Source organism: Drosophila elegans, unplaced genomic scaffold (assembly GCF_018152505.1).
Source record: "Drosophila elegans isolate 14027-0461.03 unplaced genomic scaffold, ASM1815250v1 contig_208, whole genome shotgun sequence".
Taxonomy (NCBI): domain Eukaryota; kingdom Metazoa; phylum Arthropoda; class Insecta; order Diptera; family Drosophilidae; genus Drosophila; species Drosophila elegans.
The window spans coordinates 4,498,333-4,514,509 of NW_024545578.1; the positions used below are offsets into that span (position 1 = coordinate 4,498,333).

Genomic DNA, 16,177 nt, shown 5'->3' on the forward strand with positions numbered 1-16,177 from the left:
ATTTTGGTTCTCGGAGTTGAAAACAAGAAAAGCAGCCTAAGACTATTTCAATTTTTGAATTCATTCAACTAATTTTTCTAATTATATACCGGTTTAAGTTCTTTAATATCAGATCATTCATAAACAATTTTTAGATTGTAGATAACTTCTTCCAAAAAGATATTTCATATTCAGAAATATTAATAGCTTATTTACATTATATTATGGATATTATATTTGCAATATTTAAAGAAAAACGTTTTTATGCTGTATTTTAAAATTAAATTTAAATTGTTTTAAATTCGTTACACTTGTAGTAAGTCCAAATATTTCGTAATAAATTTATTTTAGCTTTGACTTTCATCCATCGCGGTTCTTAGGAATTTTAAATATAAAAAGATTAAAGCTAACATTTTTTTTTCAATAGTCTACGGTCAGAAATTCATATTTCCTATATCATTTTCATATTAGTGTAGCTACTTTTCCGTTGTTTCCGTTTCATTTTAATGTCTTTACCTAAATATATAGTCTGAAACATCAACATTGACAGTTTCTTAAGTTGTGATATTAAAATGCAAGCCGCTTGACTTGCCAAATTAAGTGGGCATCCACAATTGACTACCGAAATTAATTTGTGCAGTCATTCGATTCAGTTTCTTCACCTCATGTCGAGAGTAAACTAAACGCCCCAAACAGCTTTGGCAGCCACTCGGGCTGTTGTTAGACCACAAAAACCATTTAATTTGTTGGCCGAAAACCTATAACAATAATTGACTTTGTTCCGCCCCAAAGTCCACCAACACACCAGACACACTCACAAGGTGTCCTGGCGAAATTCTTAAGCAAGTCTCTGGCCCAGAGACTTTCCCACATAAATTATGCAGGAGCCGTCCAGCTCCTGACCACTGGCGCCTGTCGGCAGCAGAGTCCTGGAGTTGGAGGTGTGTGAAACAAGATTATTTACAAAATGCACAAGCCACAGAATCTTAAACACAGCAAAAGGTCCTTTGCGGAGTGAGATCGGAAAGAAAACAATTTTCACACAAATTTCTGGAGCACACAAATGAAAGCCGAACGAGCAAGCAAACAAACAGACAAACACAAAGTGGTCAGAGAAGGCGGCGGTGGCAGACAAGTCTGAGCTGCCAAAAGGTATTCCCCAAGAATGTCTGCCATAAGGACTAGAGTTGGCACTGATTTGTCTCCCTCCGACAGCATAAAACACTTCCCCATCGCAGCCCCAGACACACACACACAACACACACAACAGAGCACCTCATTCTCATCCACATCGCACACAAATGGAGACGTTATCGTCCTCATCATTTGGCATCGTCTTGGAGCAGGAAACACCACACAGTTGGCCACAGCCAGACGACCTTGACATACACAACTGTGCTCGAATGAGAATGCTCATTCAAGTGTCCAGTCTGAAAAATGGCCACCTCCTTCTCGTCCATCGTCCTTGGTCTTTGGTCTTTCTCGTCCTTCGTCCTTGTTTGTGGTGCCAAAGGCCAGGGGCATTCAAGGAATCAGCATCTCTCTGGTCTGCCGGTTAATTGTGAGCACCCCCTCCTCCTACTGGGCAATTTCCAGCATCCAGCATCCAACATCTCCTGGCAACTGCAACTGCACTTCTGAGTCCGAGATTTCACAGCTTGGCAGGCACTTTGAGGCCACTTGTTGAACGGCTTGAAATGCGAGACTTACCTCGGGGGCCAAAAGGATAATTGAATGGCTGCCTTTAAGATGACCGCCAGCTTAAATGCAAATTTGGTTGGAGCCATGGCCAAATCGCTTAATAAATTGCGCAGAGCGGGAAAGCGTGTAAAATGGAAATTGAAAATAATGAAAATGCATAAAAAAAAGCGGTGGTTCTGAGCAGAAGAAAGGGTGCTTTTTCTCTGGACATGATATATGATGGAGCAGCAGCAGCAGCAGCAGGAAATAATTCCCAATCCAGCCGAGGAGTGGGACATGCAAATATTGAAACTGGCCAAGCCGGAGTAGCACAAAGAAATCTAAACAACAACAGGAGGGCCCAGTCGCTTCATCTGAGCATTTTTGGCCAGCCACTAACAATAAATGATGATGGAAATGGATTGGGTGTGCACGGTGTATGAAGGTTGAAGAGGAGTTGCTGCTCCAAACATCGCTGATTAAACGCGAGTGCCACGAATGCGTCGCGAGGTGACGACGACGACATGGACATGGATTTGGAGTTGACTGGAGTGTGGAGTGTGCAATGTGGAGTGGAGTTTTTCGGGGTGGACCTTGTCTACGTGTCCAGACGGGCAGACGGGCAGACAGGCTGCAGTCGTCCAGCTTGCAGATCCCAGACAGACTTCCACGGCTGGAATGGGCTCTTCCTTTTCCGCAGGACGACAGCCTCGAGTCCCAGTGTTCTGTGGCAACATTTTCGACAAAGGACCAGAAAACTGCAGATTGCAAAAAATCAACTACGGCCATATAGAGTATATATATATATATATGGCATAACGTGTGTGATGCTTGGCCATGTATAGATTCTGGTTTTTTGGGCAAACATTTCCGGATTTTCTTCATTTTTGTTGTATTTCTCTAATTTATTTCTTGATTTTATTTGTTTCACCGCCAGAAGAGCGAACACTCCGCATGCAAATGATGTTGAATGCGATAAGTGTTCGAAGGGTTGGTCATTCCCTTCATTTTATTTTTCAAGTGGAAGTGGAAAAAAACAAAAAGAAAAACACTTGAAAAGTGCAGACAGCGGGGTACGAGAAGTGGCAGCATTTGAAATATGAACTTGAGGGAACCGTATTGTCTGCCCTGATTATGGGTGGGTATAACATATACATATATGGCTTTAACCATCCTCTTATACCTTGGCCACATTAGCAACTGGTTGATTTATTAAGATGTTTTCATTAGAAACAGACACTAATTGCTGGCTAACCCAATGAAGTAGATCTAATGAAGCAAATACCAGCACTTTAAGTCAGCATCCTAGCGGATCTTCTTCATATTTCATGGGTAAAAATCAAGTATCCGCCAGGTTGCGCGGCATTGGCAGGTCAGTGCATTACCATCAGCTCACATGTCCTTTGTGACAGAAATTCCCCCCACTATCCTTCCTCTTTTTTTTCTCCTTTTCTGCCCAGCTGCACATAAACCAAATATGTATGTAATTTTTTGCAATTTTCTAACAAAATTTCGCATTTTTTCGTGTTGCTATTTTATTTTGCATGGCTCGTTGGACAGGCCAAGGCTGGCTGACTTGCTGGCTGGCTGGCTGGTTGGCTGGCATGTCCTGTGATGTCCTTCTTCTAGTTTTCGCCAGAGAAGGAGGAGGCCACTTGGCAGCCGGATCACGTTTGGAATATTTTCAATGTCCCGGACGGGATGTATGGCGGGATATAATAATTTCATGTGACATGTAGCGGTCCTCTGCTCAGCTACCTCCTTGTCCCGGGCTGCTTTGATATATAATTTTGCATTTTTTAATGCCTCACTTGCCCCGAGCAACGTTCGTCATGATGTGAGCGAGTGTCCTGAATGTCCTGTTTGTGTTTGCCCTGTGCACTTTTGGGCAGCGCATAATCTCATTTAGTTGCTGGCAAAACGCTTTTTAAAATCAAATTTCCGCTAAAACATTTTCTATTTGGCATTTCGTTGGCATTTGTGGCTCGCAAATGGAAATAAACCCAGGCTTTTTGTCTGTCAACTGGAGGGAATGTGGCGAAAATAAGAAAAACGTAGATCATAAACATTTAAGGAGGGACTTTGATGGACAATTTCCTTACGAAAAAAAAGGATTATCTTTTTTGCAACTGTCTGAATATTATTTGCACTTTGCTGCAGTTTGATTGAACCTTGCCTTATTTTCCCCTTTTGCGAACGCATGTCCATCATAATTAATGGCTGGATTCCTTACGCTATAAGTCGGACTTGCAGCAGGCTGCCAGCCATCAGTCTCACCCCCCACAGGACCTCTTTATCCTTTTCCTTCTCCATTTTCCACCCATTTCTAGCCGAGTTGGCTCCGCCTCCAAAAGCCGGCAGTTGGTGCGTTTTCTGTGCGTCCGCTTGACGCTCTATGTACCAAAAAACCCAACGATAAGGCGATGCAGGAGGAAGACCAGAACCAGGACGAAGAACAGGAGTAGAAAGGCGCCAGAAGAGACGAACGAGTGCAGAGTAAATGAAAATGAATGTCAGCCCGCCTAAAAGTAGGCAGCAGGAGCAGCCGAAAGCCCCCTGCCAAATACATAGAGCTATTGAAACGAGGGGACGAATGGATCATGGAGATGGAGCCCCAAGAAAACTGTTTGCCTGTCCACGCGGCGTATGCGCAACGCAGGAGGAGGCCACGCGGCGTATGTGCAACGTATGTGCAGCCGGGAATGTGTAAATCAATCAGCAGGCATGGACATTCGCTAAACTTATTTGCGCTAAATTATTTCCCAAGGAGTCGTGGTCGAATGGTGGTGGTTGATGCTACTCGCAGGATAATCGTGCAAACAGGCAAAACGCTCAAGCACTTTAGTCAATTTAATTTCCTAATTAACTGGCAACATCATTGGCCCCTTCCTCCCCTTTTTCCCCTTCCTCCCCTTCCTCCCTCCTTCCCTGTCATTAATGTGCGTTTGGCCGAAAGCAAGGACCCGGAGTCCTTGTGTGTTGGTAATTAGCCGCACACGTTGGGTCCGGGTCCTTTAACACCAGCGCTGATGATCCTTGGACGGGCATGCAAATTAAGTCAAAACAATTGTGGACTTCTCCACACACATTGACACAAGATGGGTATGTCCTTTTTTTCCAGCCATATATAAATATATGTGAACTTTTTACGCTGGCCGCATAATAATGTGTCCGGTAAAGCAAGGATAACGTAATAAAATAAAAGCCACTTCACACATCCTCAATGGCAGCCGGTGGTCCTTGGTCGCTTGGTCCTTGTTCCCTGGGCCACAATGTCCTGCTTTTTTCACGCTAATTTGTTTTACTTTGTTTATATTAAAAACATTGTTTGCCGGCGCTGGGGCCAAGTGCAAATGTGTTAACCGCAAAGGATAACATTTGCCCAAGGGCTGACCGGCCAGCGGATGTCCTGCTGCCCCGTGTTTGACATTATGTCAGCAATTAAATTGTCATGTGAGCTCGCTGGATAAGTAAATTATATGGCCAAAAGATGCTGACCTGGGTGGAGAGAGACCCCAATGAGGCTGACAGCCCAAAGGAGGACCTTAAAACAACAAACCATGGGAAACACACACACAAAAAAAAACGGTTGTGCGGCACATTGCTGGTTTTCGGTTAAGTGACCGGAAAATTGGGATCCTTTACGGCACATTTAATTCACACATATGAGCGGCACAATTACCCGAGCACGCCCAGGACATCCCCATGTACATGTACACCACCCTGCAAACAGCACGGCGACATCCTTTTGGGTCCCCACGTAAGCGTAGACAAATAACACTTAAGCGCGAGATGCCAGCACTGGATTCCTGCGGCTCTCCTCTAGACCCAAAACGTCAGTGCCAAAGCCAACACCAAAGGAAGTCCTGTGCACTGAAAGAAAAAAACACAGTCGATTTATATTTAAATAGATTTAGAGAAGAAAATTGTAAACAAAAATTACTGCATAATTTGGAGAAATAATTTCCCATTCCCAGAGTTTTTTTAAAGATTTATTTACAACATTTCCTTCCTATATCTAATTTTGTACACCATTTTCAATTACAGAAAAATATTTAAAATATATTTATTTTTAATGAGAGAGCTAAATATCTACATTTTCTTTTGATTGAAAAATATATATATATATATAAATTTATTAGCTTAATTATTTCGACGCACAACAAAACAGTAATTATTAGTAAAAAAACTTAAATTGAAGATTAAATTTAAATTTTAACTTAAGTTAATGATTTAGCAGTTCGACTGTTGTTTTATGAAATTCATAGTTGTGTGCAAATGGATTTTATAGATTCGTTTTATTACTATCTACTCTTTTAATTTCTAATTATTTTTAAAATTAAACCGAATTGATAGCTACGTTTTTAATTATTATATGTAATTTAGAAAACCATTCATTTTTTTTCACTGCTTCTCTTGCCCAAGAGGCGTGCCGCGTGCCGCAGATTTGGTGGTGGCTCTGGGGGGCAAACGCGGAGCCACTTAGCTGCAACCTCGACAAACGACAGCCACCAGTTTTTTATATTTCCACGCACACAAATTTATACATTTTTGTCTGGGCCTGCCGCGTGTGTGTGAATATATTGTGCAAGGAGTTCATTCTAAGGACATCAGTTGGAACAGGGACGCAAGCGGCGGCAGTAAGCGGAGTAAAAACATGAAATCTTTTTCTATATATATATATATTTTTTTTTTTTAACAATAGCGGAGAGGCTGCAGGTCTGTACTGTTCCGTTTTGTAGCCAGAATGTCTGGGTGACAGACTGACAAGCTTGGGATGACTTTGGGTCTCGTGCTTGTGGGTTTTTGCGATGAGTGGGGTTTGGCAAAAAAAAGGCTAACGGAGCAGAAAAATGAACTGGCTTTGGCAGCGAAAAGCGGTACCCTTCGTAAAGGCATGAACTACTATTCTTAAAATTAATTAAACGATTTATATAAACATTTTTATAACATTTTTGTATACTGCTTGATATAGTTATTAATATTAATTAAATCATACCACATATAGTACAACCTTTGAAGGCATGCATTTTAATAGGTGCGAATACTAATATTAATGAAATTTAATAATTTTATTAAATAATAATAATAATAAAACTTAAATTATTTGAATCTTGTGTGTACACTTGAAAATAAACTCCACTTTTTAAGATATATTTGTTATGTTCACTTAAATCTTATATTAAATGATATTAAAAAAAATTACAAAATTAAGATTGGTCGAAAACCGAATTTAAGAGTTACATTTTAATTATTAAATATATTTTGTATTTGGTTAATGAGCAATAGCAAGTTGGGATGTTCTTTTTTTGAAACCTTTTTTCGCATTTACCCTCAGCTTTTTTTGTAGAAGATGAGCTCTGAGCAGATTTATTTGTGTTAGAACAAACGGATTATGACTTCCATGGAAGTGTGGCAACAATAAGCCAGCCACTTGTTGGCATTTTGTGGCTTGCCAAAAGCATCCGCTGGTGCTCCACCACCCCTCTTTTAACCCTTTACTTTTTTTTGGACGGGCTTGTGTTAAATGCGCTTTTAATGTGAGCTCGTTAAAGATGATTTGCGGTCACCTCACATTGCCAAAAGCCGAACACCTTTTGTAGTTCTGTTGAGGGCTGTTAAATTTGGCCAAGAAGTGTGCTGGCTTATTAAAGGAAAAATGCAAAACAGTTTGGAACAGAAACAACAAGGACTTTTGGGTAAACAGAATGCTGATGATAAACTGGCCATTGGCCAAATGAGGAAAGCCAACGCATAATCAAACACCAAAAACCAAAAAGGCAGGTGTATTCATGTAGAGGTAGTAGGTCCCGGTCCCCCTTCCCCTCCCCCTTTCACCTGATGACCCCCGAATTCTCATTTACCTGTTTTCGTTCGTGAAACTGCCTCGAACGTTCTTTGGCTCAAACAAATTTCTGTTTGTTGTCTTTGGAGGCCTGGAAATTGCGTTTCCGCTTGAGGAACGCCCCCCTTTTTTGGCCACCCCCTCCCATTCGATTGCCGAAGTATGCAGTGAAAATGCTAGCTGAAAATCCTGTCCAAGAAGCGAGTATTTCCTTTTGGGCTTGTCGACACACAAAGAAATTATAATTGTGAGATCTTGTCATAGAAAATATGTTTAAGAAAAGTATATTCTAGTATGTACATATTTTCTTGTGATTTTCTTAATGAATATTATTATTAAGATCTTTAGTCATAGAACAATAAACAAAACAAAATTTTATAACATTTATTTTGTAATTTCAAATTTTAAGAAACATTATTTGTACAAAAAGATAAAATCATAAGATAATCATAAGATAAAATCATAAAATACTTAACTATCTGTTTTGAAAATATATTTAAGTAATCCGGTAACTTTTAAGAAAATTCTTGGAGTTTGTTTCAATTTAAAATCATAAGTTGGAAGGGTATGCCTAAAACAAAAATACAAAATTAATTTATGAAATATATATTTAAGGCATCTGGTGAATTATAAGTACAATTTTAAAATTTTAGTTTAAGTTTTCCTCAGTGAAAGGAGCTTGTTTGCTTTTGGGTTTTTGGTGGAAATTTTGCGCTTGCAAATCGCACGGAACAGTTGAGAACGAGAAACAGACAGAGGCAGCAACGGCTGTTCTCTGTTGGTTTTGGGCTTGAGCATGTGTCCCCCTGCTTGTCACCCCCACCCCCCCTGTTTCTCCGTTTCCTATGCCACCCTACCCCCATTTTCCACCCAATCATCCAAGGGGATTTTCATTTCGCAGCTTAGAACCGAACCGAACTGGACCTGCTGGTTCGCTGGGTGCTTCTCTGCTTTTCTAAATAATAGGATTCGCGAGCGGCAACTTCGAGGAGGCGGTGGGTGGGGGCGTGGCTGTATAGGCCAAACAATGCAGCAGACGCATGCAACGAAAGGCCCAAAGGTGGAGCGGAGGTGGCAACTCTGGCAATGGCAACTTGGACCGGCTATCGATTGAATTTATTTGCATTTCGCATCCACGCCAAAAAAAAGGGAAGAACGAGGAAGGCGGTTGGTTTTTCTGCAGCCCCAAAGAGGCCTGGTCAACAATTCTTTCGATTTTCATTTCCGTGTCCTCTCCAGGCACCACCAATCACAACAACAACAACAACAAGAATAGCAACAAATACTTGGAGGGACAACAATACTGCTGGGCCAACAACAAACATGGCGCAAAAATCATTAGAAACTCTTTTGTTCAGCTGGCGCACGTTTGCAGGCACCCAAAGTCGGGGGGAAATAAAACAGCAGAGAAAACTCCTCCGACGCAGGCATTTTCCTTTTTCCGCCAAAGGATGAGGAGTGGCGAAGTCGCGTATGCGCAATTTTCTGAAAAAAGTAAGAGAAGGGGGCCAGTAGAGAAGGGCTACCCAATTGACCGAGGCCGAGCAAGGACCTCCAGGGCTTGGTGGTTTTTAGGTGGTTGGGTTGGGTGCTGATGTGGCTACTTCGTTTGTTGCCCCTCAGCTGGCGGTTGCTTCCGTTCCCCTTTCCCCGGATTTTCCACCTTCATTGCTGCGGTGCCCGGCAGTCTCATTTGCCGCTCGTTTTTTGCGTCGCCCCGTTGATTTTGCGTGATCCATACTTTAAGCAGCCTTAGCCGCAGTGGCCGCCAGCAGAAATCCTTTTGAGGGGCGGCGAAAGTATGCCATGACTGCAAAGGCGGGGCTGCACACACAGACACATGATTGCAGCGCTAACTAAGCGATTTGTTAAAGTTAACATTGTCTGAGGTCTGATCTCTCTCTGCAGAAACCATATGGAAATACCTTTTTTACTCACGGTTGTAAAACGAATAGACTTTTGACCAGGCCCTTGGGCCAAATAGTTCAAATAAAACAGCTCGTATAAATCAGCTCCCAAACAGTTTCAAATCAGCTTCCAACTTTTTTGTTCAAGACCTTAAGATCTTTTTGAACGCTCTCAGGCTTTAACCGTTTAGCGACTTCATGATTTTAATTTAAGAGTTTTAATACAGAATGTTAGTATATTTGTATGAAGGACAATTTTTCGTAAAGGATAAAGATTGACATTTCAAGTTTTGCTTATCATTTGGCTTTTTCTTTTAAGGCCGCATTAAGAAATCAATATAAAAAGTGTCAAATGTTATTCCATATTCCATGTTATTAATATCTTAGTTTGGCTTCATTTACAATTTTTTGATTGCGCTTTCAATTGCAAATCTTTAAATGACTGGTGCTTGGTTTGTATTTTTAATTTTTTTTTATGTTGCGAGTCACTGACAGGGAAAGCTTGTAGAGCCTTCGAGGAGCATTCAAAAGCAGCTTGGAAAAACAGGCAAAGAATGAGAGGTTTTTGTCCACTTCTATGGATGGTCGCAGAAAGACTTTCAAGCCATTTTCCGGTAGCCTTTTACTACTTTTTCTTACCCTTTGCTAAATCCTGCTTCTCCTGTTGACAGTGGCAAACGGCAGGTTCCTTTATACTTCCATTTTCATTTCAAAGCTATACCCTTTTATTAGGAGATCGATATTTGTTAATGAATATATATAGAAACATTCCAAAAATTTTAAGAATGTGTAACATTTATGACGGCATTGGAAAACAAAAGAAAATACTAATAAAACTGAGTTTAACAGAAAATTAAGTTCTAAAGCTAGAGGTTCAAGAGGCTTTATAAAAGCACTCTCAAAAATAAAGCCCTAAATATCTCAAACATGACAGCTTACGGATTCGATTCTGAACAAGTTCAATTTAAAACTCAAAAATGATTTAAGAGTATTGCCAATATCGACAAGTTAATTTTGAGCTCCGGCTTTCAGTGGCTTTGGCCATTTCCTGTCGCCATTTCTTTGGCCATCGCTTTCTCTTTATACTGTAAGTGTGTGACGGTATTTTTTCAGCCCTTTCTGTTGGCAATTTGAACTCTTTCGCTTTGCCAGCGGATGTCCTTTAACGTGGTTTCCACGCCACTGCCCTTGCCACTGCCCACACGCTTTCTTCACGCTGCTCCGATAATTTCACTTTGAATTTCCTCATCGCAGCCTTTCTGCTGCACGGAAGCGCGCTAGTTTCCTCTCCCAGTGGACCGGTTAGTTTTTCCTTGTTTTTTTCAGCTACCGTGCGCCATCTTCGGACTTGTCAAAGCGGAAAGAGCCTTCATTTCCGCCTCGAAAGAGCCGCCGCGTTTTTCCCTTTTCCGATTCGCTGCCTGTCCAAAAACAAATCATCGACGGGAGGAGCCGGAGATCTCCCGGCAAATGTATGACCATATTGCTCCGTGACTGAAAAGTTTTTAGATAACTATTTGATTACTTCAAAACTCGATCACCTCACTTGAAAAATATTTTATTGCATACTTTTCGTACCGAGAAAGGAGAATTAAGTTCATAATAAATGTTTTTTCAATTTTAATTGGAACAATATTGTAGAAAAACAAAGGTATTTAATTAATTCAGTTACAAAAAATTAAATAAATATTTCTTATAAAATAATTATACTGGTTTACTGTTAAATTTTACAAATATTTTTCAGTATTCTTAAAAACGGTATCAAATCAGACGTTATATACACATTTTCTATAAAACTATTTTAGCCGTAGGTTAGTTTTCAAATTATACAAATATTTTTCATTATTTTAAAAATGGGAAAAAATTTGTCTTCGTCTTTATTTTCTTTCCTAGACAGTTACATATATAATTCCACACTTTTAATTTTTCTTGGCATTCAAAATAATAATTTTTGAATAAACCTAAGAGTCAGTTTCTTAATACTGATACTTTGTATCTTATTTTTATAAATCAAGCAAACCATCTTTGCTAGCTGAAAGTCTGAAACAAAAAAGACTATAAATGACCTGGTGACAGATGGCAATATTAATCAGGCAATGTGTACGCCTCTTTCTTTTTAGCCTTAGAATTTTCCGAGGAAAAAGGCTCACCTGAAGACGTCAGTGTCACAGAAAAGAAAATCCCCTCGAAGAATGGGAGGAAATGGAGCCTCGTGTCGTCGATTCGCCGAGGAAGGCCTCTAAAAAATAATTTGCGAAGTGGATACGCGTTTTTTAGCCCATGTGCACCCCCGATTTATATATGCAGATATCTATATAAAAGTATTTCACGGGGGCCACACACACATATATATATTTATATATATATATATATAGATATATTTCGAGTTGTCGGGCCAATCGGCGTTGAGCACGAAGTTTCCAGAGGCTCGTGGAAGGCGCCCGAATGCGAAAAGGTCAAAAAGAGAGGGGGCAAATGAAATAAAATATGCAAAATATACAAAATAGCATCACATAAAACACACAAATACATACATACATGTATATATATATGGACCAAACAAAGAGGGATTTATTTTAGTTGTTGTTATTGGCTGCGCACTAACTCACACATACAAACACAAGTGACAACAACTATTACAGCAGTGCGTGTGCAGCAACAACAACAACTATAATATTTAAAATGCGTTCGTAGCGCCGCCTACCAAGTGACGTCACACTGCACTTGCTGCGTCTTTGCCTCCTTTTCTTTTTTTTTTAGTTCTCTTTTCTGCTCTTTTTGTTGCCACCTCCAAGTTTTTGTTTTTGGGGGAGAATGAGGAAGCAGAGAAGAGAGTGCAAGCCGAAGCTTTTCGTTCGTTTTCGCTCGTCTTTCTGCCGTTTTTTTGTTGTTGCCTCGAGTGTGTGTGTTTGTGGGGGCATGAGTGTGTGTGTGTGTGTGTGTAGGAGCAAGCATCGTGCTGTCTCACTCGCTCGCACGCCCTCTTACGGAACTTTAAGGGGCGTGGCCAAGTGAATGTGTGTTGCTGTCGCCACTTTTTCTCTGCTCTTTTTTGCCATAGTTTCTGGGACTAAGCAGCAAAAGCAACAACAAAGGTTAAGGCAGAAGAAGAAGAAGAAAAGAGGGTTGGCAACTATTGGCAACACTTTCTTACTGGACATTGGCCAGTTTCTCTTTCTTCCTTGCTGCCGCTGTTGTTGTTGTTTCTGTTGTTGCAGTTGTTGGTGTTGCAGCTGCTGTTGTTGCAAGTTGCTGTTGTTTCTCTTCAAGTTGCAGGTGTAGGCTGCACTTTTTTTCTGGTTATTTCTTGACTGCTGAGATTTTTGGTGAGTTATCTACAATTTGATTGCTAAAGGTCTTAAAACTCTTAAAAAATGTGTTTTTGGAATTACAAAATTTGTTTATTATTAGTTCTTTAGAATGTAAAAAAACAAATTAAGGTTGATATATTTAAAAACCTTCTATAAATACATACTCAAATTTCTTAACCTTGAAAGTTTGGTGCTGAATAAAAGAATATATGTATTTTTTAGTTATTAGTTCCGACAAGTTTTGGTGCACAAAATAATGGTTTAAAAAACACCTTTTACACTTTGTAAACTTTACATTTTATATAACCCATTTATATATTCTTGTCTTAAAAATCTGCAGAAACCTGTTAATGGTTACAAATATTGAATAAACTATAAAGTTTATTATAAAACTATAATAAAACTTATACGAAAGTAATTTTTAAAAGAACTCATTAGTTTGTTATTTAAATGTGTTTTAATAAACATCATATTTATTAATGTTTATTTTTAAAATCTTTGTAGAAGGTTCTAAGAAACTTGTTTTAATTAAGAATTTTCGGTAAGAAATACAAAAAAAAAAAAATTAAAATAATAATTAATAATAAATATTAACTATCATAAGCCTTACAATAATTTCAATTTAAAAAAATAAAAAGATCTCCAAATTAAATAAAAAACCGAAAGAGAACCCTCAAATACTTCTCTTAAGCCAACATTTAACTCTTAACGAATTCGCCGCATAAACCGGAAAACAGCACGCCGGCGCTTTCTCTTAATCGCCGCTCGCACCCATTATGCTCTCTCGCCGCGGCGCTCTCGGGCAGCGCTGTCGGCGGCGCAGTCGACGTCAGCAGCGCGGCATTGAGTTTCATTCATCGCAAAATGTTTTTCAGTGAGTTTCAGTTCGTGTATCCGTGGGATTCAGATTCAGTTCGTATCTGACTTTCGGCGTGAGTGCAACGTTTGTTTTAACGGCCAGTGAAAGCCAGCAACAACAACAACAACTATTACACAGAAAGAACAAGCAAAAGCAACAACAAGTGACGTACAACAACAACAAGCAGCATGTGTTGCATGCAGTGAACAAAAAAAGATAAAACAGAAGAGAAACATAAACACAAGTATTCTATTAATATTTAAAGCAAGAAAAAGGCAAAACTAAAAGTGAACAAAATAACCACAGCAACAACAAACAAAAACCAGACCAAAGTGTATGTGTGCGGTGATTATTATATTAATTATAGTGTATTATTTATGACAAATGACTGGGTTGCAATGAAAATCGATTTTGTACCTCCACAATATACTATACCAAAATTATGTACATATATATATATATACATTGTATTCAGTGGAATTACCCCTCCCCTCGCACATTTTCCGCGCATTTTGCTTGCGCTACCAAAGAAATTGTAATTTATTAATTTATAACACAATCCACCCAGCGAAAGCTCGTAAAAAGCAATGTTGCTGTTGCTGCTGCTGCTACTTTTCTGCTTGGCCTTTTGGGCGCCCAGGAATTAAGAAGAAAACCCACTCGAAGGAGCAACTTTTCCGACTTTTCCGAGTGGGTGGCACGCGCCAAAAACAGTTTGTAAACATTTTCCACACAGAGCACGGGAAAACCGAGACAGAAAACACAGCAGCAACAACGAGCTCTGCCTGTGTAATTTATTACTTGCTGCATAAATAATAAATAAGCGTTAATAAATAAATACAATATGCAATATATAAATGTGTCTGAGCACTCCACCCCCCTCCTTTTAAGTGTCTGTTTTTGTGTGTGTGTGTGTGCCCACTTCCAAGGATCCCGAACCTCGAGACTGAATTAAATAAATAAATGCAGAAATAATAAATAAATAAAGTGGCCTGCCTTCTGTATTTTTTAGCTGTCAACAGCTGCGCTGGCTATAAATAATTAAACACAAATAATATATTACGAGGAAACAGGAAGAAGTTGAGAAAGGCAAGAAACCGGTGGAGTTTTATAGTGGGAGTTTTAATGTGTCGGCATAGAGTTTGTAGATTATATGTTTGGTTAAGCTTAAAAAAATAATGGGTCTTAAAGTTGTATCTTTTCATAGACAATTTATTTACTAATTTTTCAAAGTCTACAAAAATCCAAGATAATTCGTTTCAACTTTCTAGTTTCCATTTTTTGCCTAGAAAAAATGGATAGTAAATAAATAAATACCAAGAAATCACTTTAGACACTCGACTTTGGAGTTCCCCTATATTTTCTGCATTTAGGCAATTTACTTATTTATTTATTTGAGGCCGGGTTCTTCGCAAGAAGCATCAAATTTAATGCGAGCAGCCACGATAAAAGCAACAAACATGAATAAATAAAAGGAATAACAAAAGGCAGAGCGCGGCCATAACAATAAACCAAAAGTTGCCAAAAAGGAGCAGAGTAGAGGGGGGAGGGGGGTTCGAAGTAAAGGCGAATCGTAGAGGAGGATATTTCCCCCAGACAGCGAGGGCAGCTCGAACTGATGGCTCTTCAGCTCCCTCGACGATGACTCTCTGGAAACAACAATAAAATAAACAAAAATAATAACAGTCGACGACGCCGAGTCGCTACAGCTACAGCTACAGCTACGGCTACGGCCACAAGATTTAATTGGAATGAAATAATAATAAACATAAAAAGTAGCAAGAAGAAGTATTATAATAACAATAATAATAAATATAATTAAATTTTATGGCGGCAGCACAGCAGCAGCAGCAGTAGCAACTTTTCCATCCCCCAGCAAACCGAACAGAAGCCCAGACCAAACCAAACACACATAAATTAAAATTATACAAAATATTTAAATAAATATAATTACTTTTGGCTCTCTCTTTCCCCCTCAGCGCTGCCATAAATAATAATATTTAATTAAATATAAATCTATAGGAGGTAGCTGTGCGCATGCAAGTAGATCCAGAGACAACAATACAAAATAAGCAATAATCGCACACACAATTACATACTGATTCCACATAGATGCGTATACGTATGCGTATGCGTATAAATACAACAATGAGCAGCAGTGGAGACTACAAATAATTGCAGCTCAGTAATATAAATTAAGCCAAATTAAACATAAATAAATGTGTGCTTAGCTTTTAGCTAATAAAGCACATTTCTGGCCTGGGCGAATCCGATGGGTGTTGGGCGGTGGGTGGTATTTGGGCGTATGTGGGTGGTTTCGGGGTGGTTGCGAAATACTAAACATAAATTAATAGAAATTCATGGAAATTTTCGACTCAGCCGAAAAGGGGAGGGCCAAGATTAATAGGCTTATTTAATAGAGTTATGACTAAAAGCAACTGCGCTCGTTGATTCAGCTTGATGTGGATAATACACTTCCAAAGATATTATTGTTATACAATCGTTAATATGTTCAATTGGCTGGGGGTATAATATGTCGAATATTATTAAAGCTCATTTCCAAGATATTATACACAAACACAATTCAACCGGAATT

At 39.4% G+C, this 16,177-nt stretch overlaps 1 protein-coding gene across 2 annotated transcripts in view; it reads left to right on the plus strand.

The window, feature by feature from the left end:
• Positions 1–13,615: 13,615 nt before the first annotated feature.
• Positions 13,616–16,177, plus strand: part of LOC108146103 (protein bric-a-brac 2) — a 33,429-nt gene continuing 30,867 nt past the window's right edge. For both annotated transcript variants that reach the window (XM_017271931.2, XM_017271932.2), the window contains exon 1: positions 13,616–13,915. The gene's annotated coding sequence lies outside the window, so the exon portion shown is untranslated. The remainder of the gene's footprint in view (positions 13,916–16,177) is intronic.